The sequence below is a fragment of the Gossypium hirsutum genome, chromosome A13 (genome assembly GCF_007990345.1).
Source record: "Gossypium hirsutum isolate 1008001.06 chromosome A13, Gossypium_hirsutum_v2.1, whole genome shotgun sequence".
Lineage (NCBI taxonomy): Eukaryota > Viridiplantae > Streptophyta > Magnoliopsida > Malvales > Malvaceae > Gossypium > Gossypium hirsutum.
Window position 1 is genome coordinate 32,477,759 of NC_053436.1, and position 10,556 is coordinate 32,488,314.

The 10,556-nt window shown below is 37.5% G+C and overlaps 1 non-coding gene across 1 annotated transcript; it reads left to right on the forward strand.

Annotated features, from left to right (window-relative positions):
- The first annotated feature begins 10,061 nt into the window (after positions 1 to 10,061).
- Positions 10,062 to 10,168, forward strand: LOC121212810 (small nucleolar RNA R71). Its single transcript, XR_005908184.1, has one exon. It is a non-coding gene; the product is annotated as a small nucleolar RNA R71 (small nucleolar RNA).
- The last annotated feature ends 388 nt before the right edge of the window (positions 10,169 to 10,556 follow it).

Below are 10,556 nucleotides of genomic sequence, written 5' to 3' on the forward strand. Positions count from 1 at the left end.
CTCAAAGCCATTTTGGCCAAGCAATCAACAATTTTGTTGCATTCTCTATGAATATACTAAATGACCCAAGATCTTACGTTCAGCAACATGTGTTGAATACGTTTAAAGAGGGCAGAGTTCGAACTTGTCTGAGAAAAATCCTGAATAGCTTTGACCACCTCCATACTATCAGATTGAATTCTCACACCATCGTAGCTCATGTTTCGGAGAAGGGTCAAACCATCAAGTACACCCTATAATTCAGCATAAAAAATTGAACACTTGCCCAAGTTTCTGTTGTACCCTATAATCTACTCTCCATTGTCATTCCTTACAACTCCCTAAGCTGCAGCATTTTTAGAGGCAATTTGAACAGCCCTATCGGTGCAAAGGTTAATCCAACTAGACGGTGCTTGGGATATTGAAATTTGTTCCTTTCGCCTAGAAACTTCTTCCATGTGAAAAGAAAAAATTTGTTTTGCCTATATATATGAAATCTTAACTATCTCACATGTATTCCATGAAACCCCTTGAAAAAGAAAAAGGTTTTTGTAGGGTCCAAATTTTGTCCGGTCCAAATTTTGTCCAGCCCAAAATACAAACCAATTACATTAAACAAGCCCAAATTTAAAAAAAAAACCCTAACCTACAAAACTTTTCAGCAAAAAGGGAAACCCTAGATTTGTTGCCTCCCCATGTCCAAGCCACGTCCGCCATACTTGCAAGTGAGCACAAAAAAACAGTTGTAAAATGGCTAGATAAACCCATGAAGAATATATGGTATTTTTTACGGAGAATACAAGAAAATACACTCAAATTAATACAAAAGAAAACACCAAAGCAAGGAGTGATTTCATTTTTTTTATTTTCTTCCTTATTTTTCGAGTTTCTTTTTTTATTTTTTTAGATATATAATAATAAAAGGGAGGAAAAGAGGCTTACCTTTGTTTATCACCAAGAAATCGGTAGCTTTCGAGGTTCCGTCCACCGTGCACGGCGGTCGATGGTGGCTGAGCCAGCGGCTGCGCTCGGCCAGAGTTAGGCCGGACATTGGGGAGGGGTTGAGAGGTTTTTGAAGGTTATTTGAGAAAGAGGGTTGAAAATGGGGTTTTTGGGGCAAAATTTGAGTTTTATAACATAGCTCAACTGTGCCGTTTTGGAAATTGGGTTTAGAGGAAAACGACGTCATTTTGGGCCTCTGACCCGCGACCCGACCTGCTCCAAGGGGAGGGTCCACGTGTTTTGCTTAGATGGGCTAATTGCGCTTCATGCCCTTCCGTGTTTTTATGGTTTTATAATTAAGTTCTATTTATTTCTAATTTGGCCTTATAATTTTCCTCTTGTTCTAATTTGGTCCCGCGCAAGGTGGTGTGTTTTGGGGGGAGGGGATATTTACTTTCCCAGTCCCTCCACTTCATTCACGTGTTAAAATCTAATCCTTCCCCATTTTATTTATTTCCAATTTCGCCCCAAACTTTCGTTTTAAATTCAATTTGGTCTTTTTTTTAGTTGTTTTGTTACATTATCATTTAATTGATTAATTTGACATTTTTATTATTATTTTAATAGTATTATTATTGTATTCATTAGTATTATATGTTACTATTACATTTTTTTACTTTTATTATGTTTTTTATTAAAATTATTTTTACTTTTTTTACTATAATTATTCTTATTAATATTTTTTTTCTTCCCCCTTTCCCCCTATTATTATTATTTATTATTATTATTATTCTTATTCTTATTAATGTATATATTATTGATGTTATATTATTTTATATTTATATTTTCTCTAAAAATCTATTTATATAATTCATTTCCTATAAAAACCCTATTTTATCTTTTTTTTTATTTCAAATACTTTTATTTATATTTTTATATACCAACTATTTATATCAAGTTATTTTATTTTTATTATTTATGTAAATTGATATATGTATTATTTTATATATTATTTACTTTATAATATTTATTTTAAAATTCATTTGTATATTACTATTTAATATATTAATATATTTTTTATTTTTTTATTTTTTCTATTTATTTTTAAATTCTTATATCTATTACCTGTTTTAAAATGTTTGTATAGTTTGTATAGTAATGTTCCCAAATTTTCTTTCTTTCCTATTATTCATTTTATTTTATTTTAAAACCTGTTATATTTTATTTGCGTAATTTGCTCGGAATTTCTTTTAAAATTGGCTTCTAATTCATTAGCCTTCGGTTATTAATGTTGGTATTTATATAGTATATGATTTGTTGCCATTGCATGTACCCTAGTTTGTTCCTTTGAATTTCCTTATTATTTTTGATTATCCATGTAGTATTATTGCCATGTGTTTTTATTTCATGCTCCACACTATGTTTGTATGATTATTATTATATCAAATTTTAAATTCCAAATTTTCGCCCAACGTCGATTGCTTTTTTACCCTTAAGTAAACCAAACAAATATATTTTGAGCCGGTTTTATAATTGCTTATTTGGAAACTCCTCAAAACAAGGCAATATTTTGTGTTTGGAAATTCGAGGAATCGTGCCCTAATGTGCTGGGTTTCGATTTATCGTTTGACCAAATAACCGAATACCTTTTTAAAATTTCAATATGTAAGATTTGGAAATCATGAGATGATTTTGATTTCGAGGGTTTAAGTTGTCGTATCCTAACGTGTTGGATGTGATATTTTATTCCTTCGGAACAAAGGAATCTTAATGTCCAATTCGAGTTATTCAAAAAAATTTTTAAAAGGGATCACATTTTTTTCAAATTTTCGGCATTAGGACACTAATCAATCAATTAGGTATCAATTTTGGGCGTTACGAGGGTGTTAATCCTTCCTCATACGTAACCGACTCCTGAACCTGTTTTCTTGATTTTCGAAGGCCAGGGTCACTATTTTAGTAAAATAAAATGCTTTGTTAGGTGATCCGATCACACCTCGAGAAAGAATCAGTGGCGACTCCATACCTCGTTTTAAAGTCGATCCTCGTTTTTCAAAAAATGGTTTCGACAGCTTGGTGACTCCACTGGGGATCGAGTCAAGCCGTAAAATTGATTATTTTCTGTCCTTTTGTCGAAAAATTAAAAATTTGATTTGAAAAATCATGCTTCTTTTCTCGCATTTGTTGGTGTCATGTCATATGTTTGTTGTGATTTGAAATACATAGGATATTCCTGCATCATATTGCATGACCGTTATGGTCACACCTTTTAAGTGGGAGTGAGAAACTATGCCTTCGTGAGGTTTTCACCTCCGCATGGCCATAGGGAAATGTATTCCCCTGAACTGAACTCAATCCACATGAGCCTATAATGGGTGAGGATTGAGGAATCTGCTGGTTCAGGTACCCTGCTTTTAAAACAAAACCGCATATAGCGAGCTTTAAGAGCCCACCTTAGGTAGAGCCACTCCAAACCTTAGTGGTTACCCAAGTAGGTTCTCTATTTGCTATTTATGTATTTGAACTGACGTGTTTTCTTTTGTTTTGGTTATGATTGCATTGCATTTTCATCATAGAAAAGAGGTGTTGATTCACGTTCAGTTGCTAAATAGAGAGCTTGTCATGGAAAATGAATTTCTTGATAAAGTGGAGTACAATACGATCGACCGAATATGGTCCGAGTAAACATGACAAGAGAAGAATGAGAGTCTATAGAGGAGTACATGACTTAGCTTCAAGATTCAAGCCAACAAAAATTATTCTGGAACTGTCAACATGTCGACTTACTTAGAAAAGCTGACGAGCATCAAGAGGATGAGTAAGTAAGGAGCCGTAGTCTAGATCAAGCAAAAAGGAGATAATTCACAAGATTTGATTTTAGCATTAGAATATGAAGAAAAAGATCGATGTCTTCGCCTGGAGTATACGGGCAAGGCCGTATATGTTTTAGCTTTATGTAAAGAGATTTGTTATCTAGAAAAGTTATTCTAATAGAATTGAACCAGAATCAACGTCTCTTTTTGCATTCATTTAATGCATTTGCATTACATTGCATCATGTGCATTAAATTTCACAAAAGAACCCTAATTAATTAGAAATCGTGTTGTAGTTACCCTGGAACATCACTACTACACACGGAGAAAAACTAAAAGTTATGAATTAAAGGTTGGAAAAACTAGAACAAATATAGAAGGAAATGTAGGATTGACTACAAATACAGATGCAGGAGCAACTAGCCAAGATCCAGCAGGATATGAAGGATTAGATGTTAGAATTGCAAAAGAACATGATGAATCAGTTAACCCAATTACTGCTTGGAGGGCCTAGAAAAGGAAAGAGCCCTATGGTCAACCCTGGGGATGACAGTGAGGACCCTGGTCATCCCTGGGTTTCACCCTGATACGTGATATTCGTGACAGGTTTTAAATATTTATAATGAATCGTTCTTGAAACTAACTATTATCACGACGAAGGCAAGTGTACCTATTGAACAGTAGTATAGCTTTAGCAAGACTGGATTATCGAACCCAAAAGAAGTAAAAGTACTAATATTAACTTTCTTTTTATTATCTAGCCTAAAAAAATAAAAGGGTTTTGTTTATCTAACTAATTAATTAAACTAAGAAATCACAGAAAAAAATTTGGGGAAAATATTTTTTTGGAAAATTGATTGATTAAGACAATACCTAAGGGACTTTTGCTCCTCTAAATAAGCGCATTAACTTGAATCAATATCTTGAAATATTAAAACAAGAATTAAGAACACATAATTAAGAATAAGTCAAACAGTTATCATACAATTCAGATAATAATAACAAGATCCGTCTTAGGTTTTATCCCCCTTAGGTATTTAGGGGTTTTAGTTCATACTAATGAAAGAAAACATCTCAAAAGAATAAAAATAACAAAACATAAGAAAACCCAAAACTCCTGAGGGAATTTGAAGGGAGATCTTCAGTCTTGATGGTGAATCCAGCTTCTAAGATGGATCGATCGGCTTTCCTTGAGTAATTCCTTGCTTCTTACTCTGCGTGCCCCTGTCTAAGTGCCTCATCAGGTGTTTGAATAGGCTTTGGAACACCTAAGAGCCTTAAAAATTGGCCTTTTCCGAATTAGACTAAACTTGAGCTCGGCAGGGACACGTCCGTGTACGATTGCTTAAGGCCGTGGTCAAGGCTATTAAATGGGCAAGGGCGTGTGATCTACCCGTGTAAATCGTGCTTTGACCATGCCAAAGGGACACGACCATGTGGTCTGCCCGTGTGAGGAAGTCCATGCCGTGTTGATTTCGTACGTTGGCCCATTTTCTCCGTTTTGGCCCGTTTCTTGTTCCTTTCACTCTCCTATGCTCACCTAAGTATAAAACATGAAAGTAAGGTTTTAGGAGCATCGAATTCATTATAGACTAATTGGAATTCATTCTAATAATGATATGAGAAGATCGCATGAGAATAAAACAAAATTCAGGGATTTTTCTGATATAAAAGACCCTCCCACACTTAAGATGTACATTGCCCTCAATGTACAAACATAGATATATTGAAAAAGATAGATTTATAATCATAAGATAGGGAAAGAAGTGAAACTTCCTGAATGATGAATGAATTCCTTAAACTAGAGTTTTGGAGAATAATCGGTGTGAGAGTGGAGAATGATACTCCGACGGTGTTAGAGGTTCATTAGTCCATAAGTCCTGCGCCAAAAGAATATTATATCTGGTGGTAGCTATGGTCGTGGTCGAGCAGGACATGGCAGTCGTAGAGAACCTTTTCCGATGGAGTTTTTAGTTCCTATGTGATGATGAACTTGAGGAGCTCTTTATAACTGTGACAAAATTAGGATTTTTTTAGGAAGTATAAGGAAGCATAATTACTCGTAATGGAATAACTGAATTTGATAATAAAAATTATAAAATCTAATAGAAATAAGCTTAAAGGAAAATAAAAAGTAGTCTTAAAATAGAATAAAAATAAAAACATAAAATAATAAATAAAATTTTTTAAACATCTTCATCGCTAGATGGTTCGCGAGGTGGGGGTGGCGATGAGATGTGGAAGTGCTAACAAATCTGGTGTAATGTAGCATCAATGTGATCGAAGCGTTGAAAACACTGCTGCTCGAATTGAGTTAGGCGCTCAGAGATGTCAGCATATGAAACCACCGCATGAACTGGACGAGAAGGAGGTGGTGGCTGGGCTGGTGGATCCTTATGACGTGGACGGACATCTGACCAATAAGAGTAAGGGAAGATGATTGGGCTACTGTGTTGAGGAGCCCGAAGTACCGTGCCAATCGAGTCACGTAGGGGCCAATTGAGATGACCCCCATTCGATACCGCTCCGTCTGGTGGCGAATGGAGAGGGCAATAAAGTAGGCGAGGTCGAGTACATGCCCGTTCGCTATGCTCCATAGAAAATAGGCGTCGTGAGTGTTGACGACGCTGGTGCTCTCTTGACGTCCTGTCAAAGTGTGTGCCAAGATGGCGTGTAGGTACCTCAAGGAGGGAGAGAGAGTTGATGCCTTGGAGCGGCTCAGGTTGTAGGTGGCTGAACCGGGGACCAAAGCGTACTAGAACTTTGAGGGAGAGTAGTGGATGTGGCGAAGGAGAGTGTCGAGGTCGTTCTCATCCATGAACTCCTCTGTGTACAAGCCCAAAGCTATACCGAACTCAGGCACACTCAACTAGCGGACTAAACCACTGAGACGGAACTGGACTGTTCCAGGATCATCAAAGTTGGTCAAGACGTCTTGAACATGGAATGTCGAGCAAAGTTCAAGTGTGAGCTCAAGGTATGTCGGCTCGATGATCACAAAGAAAAGGTCCCATGGATCGGTTGTCAAGAGTCTTCGTGCATCGTCATCCAACTGGACTTGTTCAAGCGCTGTCTAGTCAATGCAGCGGCCCACACCTAAAGGTCGGGCCCGTAGGATTTGGAATAGTTCCTCTTAATTGTCGGGTGGAAATTAGAGGTATGGGCGGTGAATTTTTGCAGTATGGCCCTAGGAAGACGCCCCTTTCCGCTTTTTCGAAGTGGGAATGACAATTTTTTTGCCATGTGAGCTTGACATGGTATACCTGCAAGAAGAACAAAGAATATAAGATAGCTAACTAACTGAAGATGTAATTATGAAAATAGTTAAACTAACCAGTCCAACCAATAATACTCAGTAGTTTAATCTAAATGATAGAAGTTTATATAGCAATTAACATAATAAAAAGCATGATTATTTTCAACATAAAATGACTGAACTAGACTCTTATAGGAACACACAAAAAGAATGAATGTATCAGAAAACATTGACTAAAATGGCAAAGAATAAATGTATAAGCATGACTATAGTGAGAACTAGGAATATAAATAAAAAATCTGCCAAATAAAACCATAAGAATCATAAAATTAGTAAAAGTGATGAAGAAAATAGAGAGAAAAGAGTAAACAAACGCTAAAAAGATGAAAATGGGTGTCAAAAATGGGGTTGGAGGCGGCGCACGGGCGTGGCAGCGAGATCGTGTGGACTTGATGCGGCTAGGGTTAGGGATTTTGGGTGAAGAAGATGATGAATAGTGAAGGGTATTTATAGATTTTGGGACACACGGCCAAGGGACACGCCCGTGTTCCCCAATTTTTGCCCGTGTGATTTGCGAATTTTGAATTTGGGTGCATCTGAAATTTGGCCCACGCTCGCGTTCCTTGGGCGTGTGGGTGCACATGGCCATGTTGCACGGTCGTGTCTCTCTTCGTTCGCTTCTCCCACGCCCGTGTATGTAGGCTTACGCCCGTACATGTAGGCCCACGCCCCTGTTAATCTGTCAGGTTCACCACGGGTTCTAGACACAGGCGTGGCAAATGCTTGTGCTATTTTCTCAGGTTCAACCACGGTTCTACGAAACGGATGTGTCGCACGCCCATGTTGTTTTGGCAGATTCGCCCACGGTCCTAACGCATGGCCATGGTGACTTATCACATCCCGTGTTGAGGAAAATTTTGCCCTATTTTCACACGGCCTAAGGCACGCCCGTGTGCCTGGCCGTGTGTGCTTTAGAAAGCCTACGTTTCATGAGTCGGTTAGTATGTTAGATGTTAAAACTAAAATTTAAAGAAATTAATACTGTTAGTGTCGGGTTGCCTCCCGAGAAGCGCTTATTTATAGTCTAAGCTCGACCTACCTTTCTGGTGAATGGTCATGGTGGTTCAAGGAGTTTACATTCCTCATCTCTGCTATAAATTTTATCAACATAAGGTTTAAGACGAGTATTATTTACCTTGAACGTGTCAAATTTGGGGTGATTTACCTCGACCGTACCGTATGGAAAAAATGCTAGTTACCGTAAGAGGGGTTTCTTCATTTGGTTCAGAAGTGGCGATTCAAGGATCTGCTGCATCTAGTAGTACTTTGTCTCCAACTTGAAGTTGATTTGGTGAGGCATTGGCGTAGTTTTGGTTAATCATGTTTTCTCAGTTTAAATGTCAGCCATTCATCTAACTCCTCAATTCGTAACCTTCGTTCTTCATGGGTAGATTCTTTGTTGTGGATTGAAATGACTCATGTGTGTCATTCGAACTTATTTCCTGCAAAATAGGTTGCATTGTATGATCAGTCTTAGTAGAACAATTTGTACAATCACCTTCAATTTTCAATGTGTTGTTCGGGTTGCGAGCTTGAAGGTTGATTGTTTTGTCTCCTACACGAAGTGTGAGTTCACCTGTGCCAACGTCAATAATTGTTCTAGCAGTTGCTAAAAAGGGCCTTCCCAAAACTAAAGGAATGTTACTGTCCTCTTCTATGTCTAAAACAACAAAATCAACTGGGAATATAAATTTGTCAATTTTAACGAGTACGTCTCCAATGATACCCCTAGGAAATCTGACAGTTTTATCTGCTAATTGAATGCCCATCCTAGTTTGTTTGGGTTTCCCTAGACCTAGTTGCTTAAACAATTTGTAAGGCGTAACATTGATACTAACCCCTAGATTAGCCAACGCATTATTAACATCTAAACTACCAATTAAACAAGGAATCGTAAAACACCCTGGATCTTTTAGTTTGTTGGGTAGCTTATTCTGAAGAATGGCTAAGCAAACAGCGTTCAGCTCCACATGCGACCTTTTATCTAACTTTCATTTATTTGCTAGAAGCTCCTTTAAAATTTTGACTGCGTTCAGTATCTGCGAAAGTGCTTCAATAAATGGTAGGTTAATATGTAGTTTCTTTAAAAGTTTAAGGAATTTACCAAATTGTTCGTCTGAGCAGTATTTCCTTGTCGCATTAGGGTATGGCACATAAAGTTTATATTCTGTATTTACCGATTTTTGTTCGTTTTGGCCTACCTTACTCTTACCTTCGCTTACCACTGGTTCTGGCCTTGGTTTTACCACTAACCTTTCCTCATCTTAAATGGCAATTACGTTGAGTTGCTTCCTTAGGTTAGATTCAGTGTTGCTTCCAAGGCTACCTTGTGGTCGTTTGGAAATCAACTTGGCGAGCTGTCCAATCTAAGTTTTGAGCCCCTAGATTGATGCTTGTTGATTTTTGAGTGACGTCTCGGTATTTTGAAAATGAGTCTCTGACACCGAGATGAATTTGGTTAACATCTCCTCAAGGTTCAGTTTTTTCTCCTGCTGGTATGGTGGTTCCTGAAAGCTTGGAGGGGTGGTGGTTTCTGATTTCCTCGGCCTCCCCATGAAAAATTTGGGTGATTCCTCCAACCTGCATTGTAAATATTGCTATAAGGATTGTTTTGAGATCGAGAATTATTACCCATGTAATTTAACTGCTCGTTCTCCATGTTGTGGCCATAAGGTGGGTATTCTGAATTGCTCGATCCACCTCCATTTGCTTCGTACTGCATTACTGGGTGAACCTGTGAGGAACTAAGAAAACCATCAATTTTCTTATTCAAGAGTTCTGCCTGATTAGAGAGCATGGTGACTGAATCGACGTTATAAATACCGGCTATTTTCGTTGGCTTTATCCTCATGACTTGCCACTGATAGTAATTCAGTGACATCTCCTCTATAAACTCATAAGCATCTTCAGGTGTTTTATTATTGATGGTTCTGCCAGAAGCTGCGTCAACCATTTGTCGAGTCGAAGGATTCAGGCCATTATGAAAAGTTTGAACCTGTAGCCAGAGTGGTAACCCATGGTAAGGGCATCTTCGCAAAAGGTCCTTATATCTCTCTCATGCATCGTAGAGTGTTTCTAAATCCATCTGTATAAAAGAAGAGATATCATTACATAATTTAGCCGTTTTAGCCTGCGGAAAATATTTTAATAAGAACTTTTTCGTCATTTGTTCCCAAGTAGTGATTGACCCCCGCGGTAACGAATTCAACCACTTTTTAGCTTTGTTTCTCAATGAAAAAGGAATAACCGAAGGCGAATGGCGTCATCAGAAACGCCATTAATTTTAAATGTATCACATAGTTCTAAAAAATTTGCTAAGTAAGCTTTAGGATTTTCGTCCTGCAAACCATCAAACTGAACAAATTTCTGTATCATTTGAATTATGTTAGGTTTCAGTTCAAAAGTATTTGCAGCTACAGCAGGTCTAACTATGCTCGATTCAGTTCCTGTTAAAGAAGGTTTAGCATAATCATACATAGTGCACGGAGCAGGATTTTGATTAACAG